The sequence below is a fragment of the Lolium rigidum genome, chromosome 6, assembly GCF_022539505.1.
Source record: "Lolium rigidum isolate FL_2022 chromosome 6, APGP_CSIRO_Lrig_0.1, whole genome shotgun sequence".
Taxonomy (NCBI): Eukaryota; Viridiplantae; Streptophyta; class Magnoliopsida; order Poales; family Poaceae; genus Lolium; species Lolium rigidum.
Window position 1 is genome coordinate 140,825,271 of NC_061513.1, and position 5,931 is coordinate 140,831,201.

General features: G+C 52.9%; 1 pseudogene; it reads left to right on the plus strand.

The window, feature by feature from the left end:
* Nucleotides 1-1,894: 1,894 nt before the first annotated feature.
* On the plus strand, nucleotides 1,895-4,993 carry LOC124665113 (annotated as a pseudogene).
* The last annotated feature ends 938 nt before the right edge of the window (nucleotides 4,994-5,931 follow it).

Here is a 5,931-nt window from a genome sequence, read left to right on the forward strand (position 1 = left end):
CTCTCTTTCGACCGTCGTCTCTCTGGTTGGCGTGCTCAGCTGTTGTCCTCCGGGGGGAGGCTCGTTCTGTGTAATGCGGTTCTGAATAACCTTGCTACTTACTTTATGTGCTCGTACTTGCTTCCGCGTGGGGTCATTGACAGTATAGATAAAAGGCGCCGCGCGTTTTTTTGGACCGGGAAGGATTCTTGCTCTGGTGCTCGCTGTCTAACCGCTTGGGATAAGGTTGTTTTGTCTAAGCAGGAGGGCGGCTTCGGCGTCAAGGATCTCCACCGGCAGAACAGGTGCTTGCTTTTAAATTTTATCCACCAACTACACAATCCTATTATGTTGCCTTGGAAATCTTGGTTTTTTGCTCACTCAGGTCGTGATTTGGGAGAGCTTTCGGCGGCTCCCTCTTTCCTGGAGAAGATCGTCCGCGAGTGCCTTCCCCTGTACCGCACGATCACCCGTGTCGGGCTTCAGGATGGGCGATCCACGTCCTTCTGGATGGACAAATGGCTGCCGGGCAGCCCTCTAGCTGAGCGCTTCCCCGCCCTCTTCTCCCACTCGCACCCGCCTGCACACCACGGTGGCGACCGTGGTTACTCGGGGCCTGGACCTGCAGCCCCGACTCACTTCTGCTGCGGACGCCGAGCTCCTCCAGCTCCGCCAGATCATCGACGACATCCGCCTCACCCACCTCCCCGACGACCGCGTCATCGACTCTGCCTCGGCCCCCCGCTTCTGCTCGAGGGAGGCATATAGGATGCTCTCCCCCCAGCGCCCCAGAGACGAGTCGGCGTGCACTGCTTGGGCTCTTCGCCTCCCGTCCAAGCTGAAGATTTTTTCGTACCTCCTCGACATCGACCGCCTGAGCACCCGTGCTAACCTCTTCCACAAGCACTGTGCGCCCTCCGAGGTTTGTGCCTCCTGCCCCGTCGCTGAGACCGGGATGCACCTGTTTTCGACTCGCTGCCTGGCCGCGTCGATCTGGACCCGTCTGGAAGCCCCAATCCCGGACGGGCTGTTCTCCATCTGGGACATCCGTTCCCCCCTCCAGATTTCAGTCTCCGCTTGGCATATGGGAGTGGCGACAACTCTCTGGGCCATTTGGAAAAGCCGGAATGATCTTGTCTTCAACGGGAGACCCTCGACCCCGACCTCCACGTTGCTCCGAGCTTGCGACGACCTTCTGCTTTGGCGGCATCGCCTACCGCCCACAGACCGAGGAGACCTAGACACGCTGCGGGCTTATATGCTGGCCAGAGCGTGATTTGTTCTCTGTTCTCTCTCCCCCCCTGTAACTCCCTCCTTGTATTCATTGACCGGCTGCTTGGCCATTCGAGATAATAAAAACAAACGGTGGGGTTTTTTCCCCCCCCGTCAACCTCGAAAAAAAACGAGGATACGGTCTCTGCCTCTACGGTTCTTGTTTCGTCGTAGTTGCACAGAGGTCACCAAGCTTTTCTCGGGTTACACGATCAGTATTTCTGAACTGGAGTTCTCTGTACGCTGGGACGTGTGGATTGTCTTTTCAGATCAATAGGGCCCTAATCAGTTGGAGCAGCGGTTCCATTGTAAATGAAACCATGATGTACAGTACATATGCTCAGCTAAATTGATTTGCCTGTGCCGGGCAGGGCTCCAAGAATAGTTCAGTCAAGGAAAACGATGGAAAGGTTCGCTGACCGTTGACGTTTACTTTGAAAAACCACGATAAGATATTCTGTGGAATCCATTGGCTATTATACTAGCTGTTTGCTGTCTGCTTGAATCTTCTCTGGCAGGCACTAGTGGCCACAAGTCCACAAGATTTTCCTTGCATTTTCCTCCGTGAAAAGTACATGCATACATGCGACGATCGTTCCTTCCAATCCAGTCTAGATCGGACAGGAGATCAATGGTCGAAGACAAGTCAAGCAACTCCACCTTGCAGCTAGCATACGCTGATCTCACTCCACTCAGCTACTCTACAATAAACACATCACAGACGCATCCTTTCATCTTCCTCCTTCCAGTTCCAGAGCTCTCAGGAAGCTCAACCAGCCAAAAATGGCGCTACCATCACCGAAGAATACCAACCTTTACGGTTACCACCTCTGCTTCCTTCTCCTCGTGTCCACCACCACCCTCTCCACCGCTCTCTCCACCTCATACTCACTCTTCTGCCCTTCCCTGACACCCGCTCAGGACATTCACACAGACCACAACGACACCATTTCGCTCACCCGTTCCTTCCAAATCTCCACTGGTTATTTCCCCGGCGGCGAGGGAAGCCTGTTCTCCCCCGATGATGACCTTTACATTGGCTACCGTTCATTTTCTCTTTCCCCCCATGGCGTCTCCCGCACCACCAACCAGGCTCTCCTTCACCTCAGTGCCACCCTCACCATCACCGGCCCCCGCAGTCGACGCACCTACCGGAGAGGTGGACACCGCCATAATTACACCCTCCCCGGGTCTATCTCGTTCATCCTCGACGGCTACTACTCCTCAGTCTCGCTCCAGCTCTGCATGGTCGGTGCGGGCACCGAGCAAGCCGATGACGGCTCTCTCGACACTACCCGGACATCGCTCTCCGCCTCCGCGTCCCCAGTCCTCCCAGCCTCACCGACCCCTTTGCGAAAGGCACTCTGGAGGGCTCTAACGACTTCAGCACTATCCACCTCCTCGCGTACGCCGAGGGCGACGACTACAAGTACGGCTCCGAGGGTGCAGACTGCGGCACACCGAGGCAGGAGGCCAGGGGCTCGTTCCAGGCGCTCGGCAGCATCAACTCCGCCCGGTGTGCCCACCTGAAAGAACAGCTCATGACCTCTTACAGGCTGCAGGAGCACGGTGGTGGCAGCACGCTCCTGCGGCGGCTTGGCGAGCCGACGGCGATGGACATCAACCAGATGCACTGCACCAACGATGGCGGCGTGCGCGCATACGTGGTGTTCCGCAACCGTACCGGGGCCGAGAGTCCCAGGTTCTACTATCGTCAACGACACTTCTTGGTTGACCAGGAGGCGGTGGTGGCCGAGGGGCGCTGGGACCGGGATCAGGGCGTTCTCTGCCTCAGGGCGTGCCGGGTGGTGGGCTCGGCCTCGGCGCCATCTGCTCTTGCGGTGCAAGAGCATGAGTGCGGGATCGGGATGAGCTTCTGGTTCCCGGCCGTGTGGACGATGCGGGACCGGAGCATCGTGGCCGGGATGCTTTGGAACTCGACACAAGAAACGACGGGCAACAAGGACGACGCTGGAGTGATAAGAGCGTCCAGCATCGAAGTCGCCGACCACAACCACATGTTCATCCAGGACGACCACAGAAGCAGCAACCTCTCAGATGTGAAGTACACCTACAACGACACGATGCTTGAGGAGGCGAAGAAGCATTATGATCTGAAATTCAAGAAGGAGAAGATGAAGGGGTCGCACTCGTTCCCGGGTAACTATACTTACCGTGATTTCGAATTCCAGTTCTACGGGCATAGAATGGGGAGCGGACAAGCCTACCCGGTCACAATTGGTTTGGTGATGGTCTACGGAGAGAGGCTGGCTGCGGAAGATTCTTTCACCAAACATGCGGTGGTGGTTCACAAGAAGAATGCTCTGCTGAGCGTCAGCTATGATGTACGGTATTCCGCTCCACGGAAGCGTCCTAGGATTACAAATGGCTCGCTCGTGCTTACCCCTGATGAAGAGCAGCGAATCTCAGCAGAGGGTGTTTATGATCCCGAGAGGGGCATCCTGTGCATGGTTGGTTGCCGAGAGCACAATGGCTCCACGGACTGTCAGATACTGGTAACCGTCAAGTTTTCTTCTCTGGATTCCAGGGCGCAGGGGCACGGCAGGGGAGTAATCAGCAGCCTCAGAAAACAGACGGACATTCTTTTCTTCGAGAAGATCGACATCCGTTTGTATGGGATGTTTTCAAACCAACTGTCGGAGGCAGTATCGAGGATCGACTTGGAGAGCATCATGCTGGTGGCTTCCGCAACGCTGTCGTGCGTCTTCACCGTCCTGCAGATCTTCCACACCAAGAAGAACCCCGAGGCGGCCCCGGCAACGTCGATCACCATGCTAGCCATCCTCACACTGGGGTATCTCACCCCTCTTGTGCTCAACTTTGAGGCAATGTTCATGAGCAGGAGGAGCCGGTACTTTGAGTATGCGATGGGCGGGCCACTCGAGCTGAACGAAGTGATGATGAGGGCGCCTATTCTCATCGCCTTCGTGCTTCAGCTGCGCCTCCTTCAGCTTGCATGGTCTGGTCGCCGCAAATCAGTCGACCAGACGACGTCCTCGCCCGTCGTGTCGGAGAGGATTGTGCTGCACATATGCCTGCCGCTATACATGCTCGGAGCAGTCCTCGCCATGATCATCCATGTGATCAACGTCCGTGCAGCCAGGGAGGACCCATTAGTCGTCCGCATAGGAGGAGAGCCAGCCACGGTTTGGGAAGACCTCGTGTCATACGCGGGGCTGATACTAGACGGCTTCCTGCTACCACAGGTAATTCTAAGCGCGTCACTGGCAAGCCCTAGAGTTCGTGCTATCTCGCCGTGGTTTTACATAGGGTGCACCATGAACCGGGTGATGCCTCATGTGTATGATGTAGTTAGGGGCCAGATATACAAGCAGAGCATAAACCCCTCCGACCTATACGCAAGCCCTCGTGCCGACCTCTTTGGTGTCGCGTGGGACATCATCATACCGTGCGGAGCAGCGCTTCTGGCTGTGTTGTTGTTCATGCAGCAGCGGCTTCGAGGCGCCTCGTCGCTTCCATCACAGAGGAGGTCGGGTGGATACGAGTTGGTCTCTACTCTCTAACATCTGACTTAAAATCAGGGCTACTCTTCTTCAGCAAAGAAAATGTACCTCAATATATTGTTGAATGTCTCGTCCATATGCTCTTCAACGTTTTACTAGATAGGTTTGTAATCTATGTTCTTTCCTTAACGGAAAATTTTGTCGGAGCTATCAGCCATGTTCTATGCATCAAAATAAAGGAAGAAAGGTCACATGAATGTCACTAGCTTTTTCGATAAAAGGTGCTTTATTACTTAAAAGGTTAAACATTACAACCAGCCTCTACATAGTTAAGATGCACACAGCCGTTCAAGTCTCAATATCCTTTAACATGGTACTCGATCATAGAAGAAAAAACAAAAAAGGAAACGGATACGACTAAGCTTCGTTGGTCTCAATACGCCTATTATGCAGCTACCCATGTTGGGAAATAAACTCCTTGCTGTATTCTCTAACCGTGTAGACACCTCCATAAAGAGGTCGTGATCCTCCAAACATTGGAGCGGCGACCATGAACAGAGCAAAGCCGTAGCGCAGTAAACAACCTGCAATAGTGAATAATTTTTATTATTAAAAACTTTGTCATTTCTATATAGCCAAAGCGACCAAACGACAGCAATCACTCCCACACTGATAAGCGTTTTATACCTAGATCGACCCCATTTAGCTAATTGCCAAAAATATTTGCAATGTTGCGAAGTGGATATAAGGTAGAACATATCTAAATGATTGACCATATAGACCTTGCAACCCTAAAGTAGAAGAAAAGGTGTTTTACTGTCTCTTGTTCATGACAGAAAACATATTTCATATAACCATATCAGTTGCGTTTGGCAAGGTTATCTTTAGTAAGAATAACACCCCGAAAAAGATACCAAGCAAAGACCTTTGTTTTCAGAGGTATCTTCATCTTTCAAATGAATTTATTATTAACAACCGGTTGGCTGGGTATAATTAAAGTTTTGTACATGGAGCATCGACTCGCTGACCCAGCTGGATTGAAGCTAATCTTTGTAGCAATTCAGTCCATGAAGCTAGTCTAGGACCAATAAGATCACGCATGAACGACATAGATGGTGGAGAAGTTTCCATCACCTTCTGTAAGGTTTCGCCCTTATGCCGAACAATATTGTACATAGCCGGATATTGTTCTCGA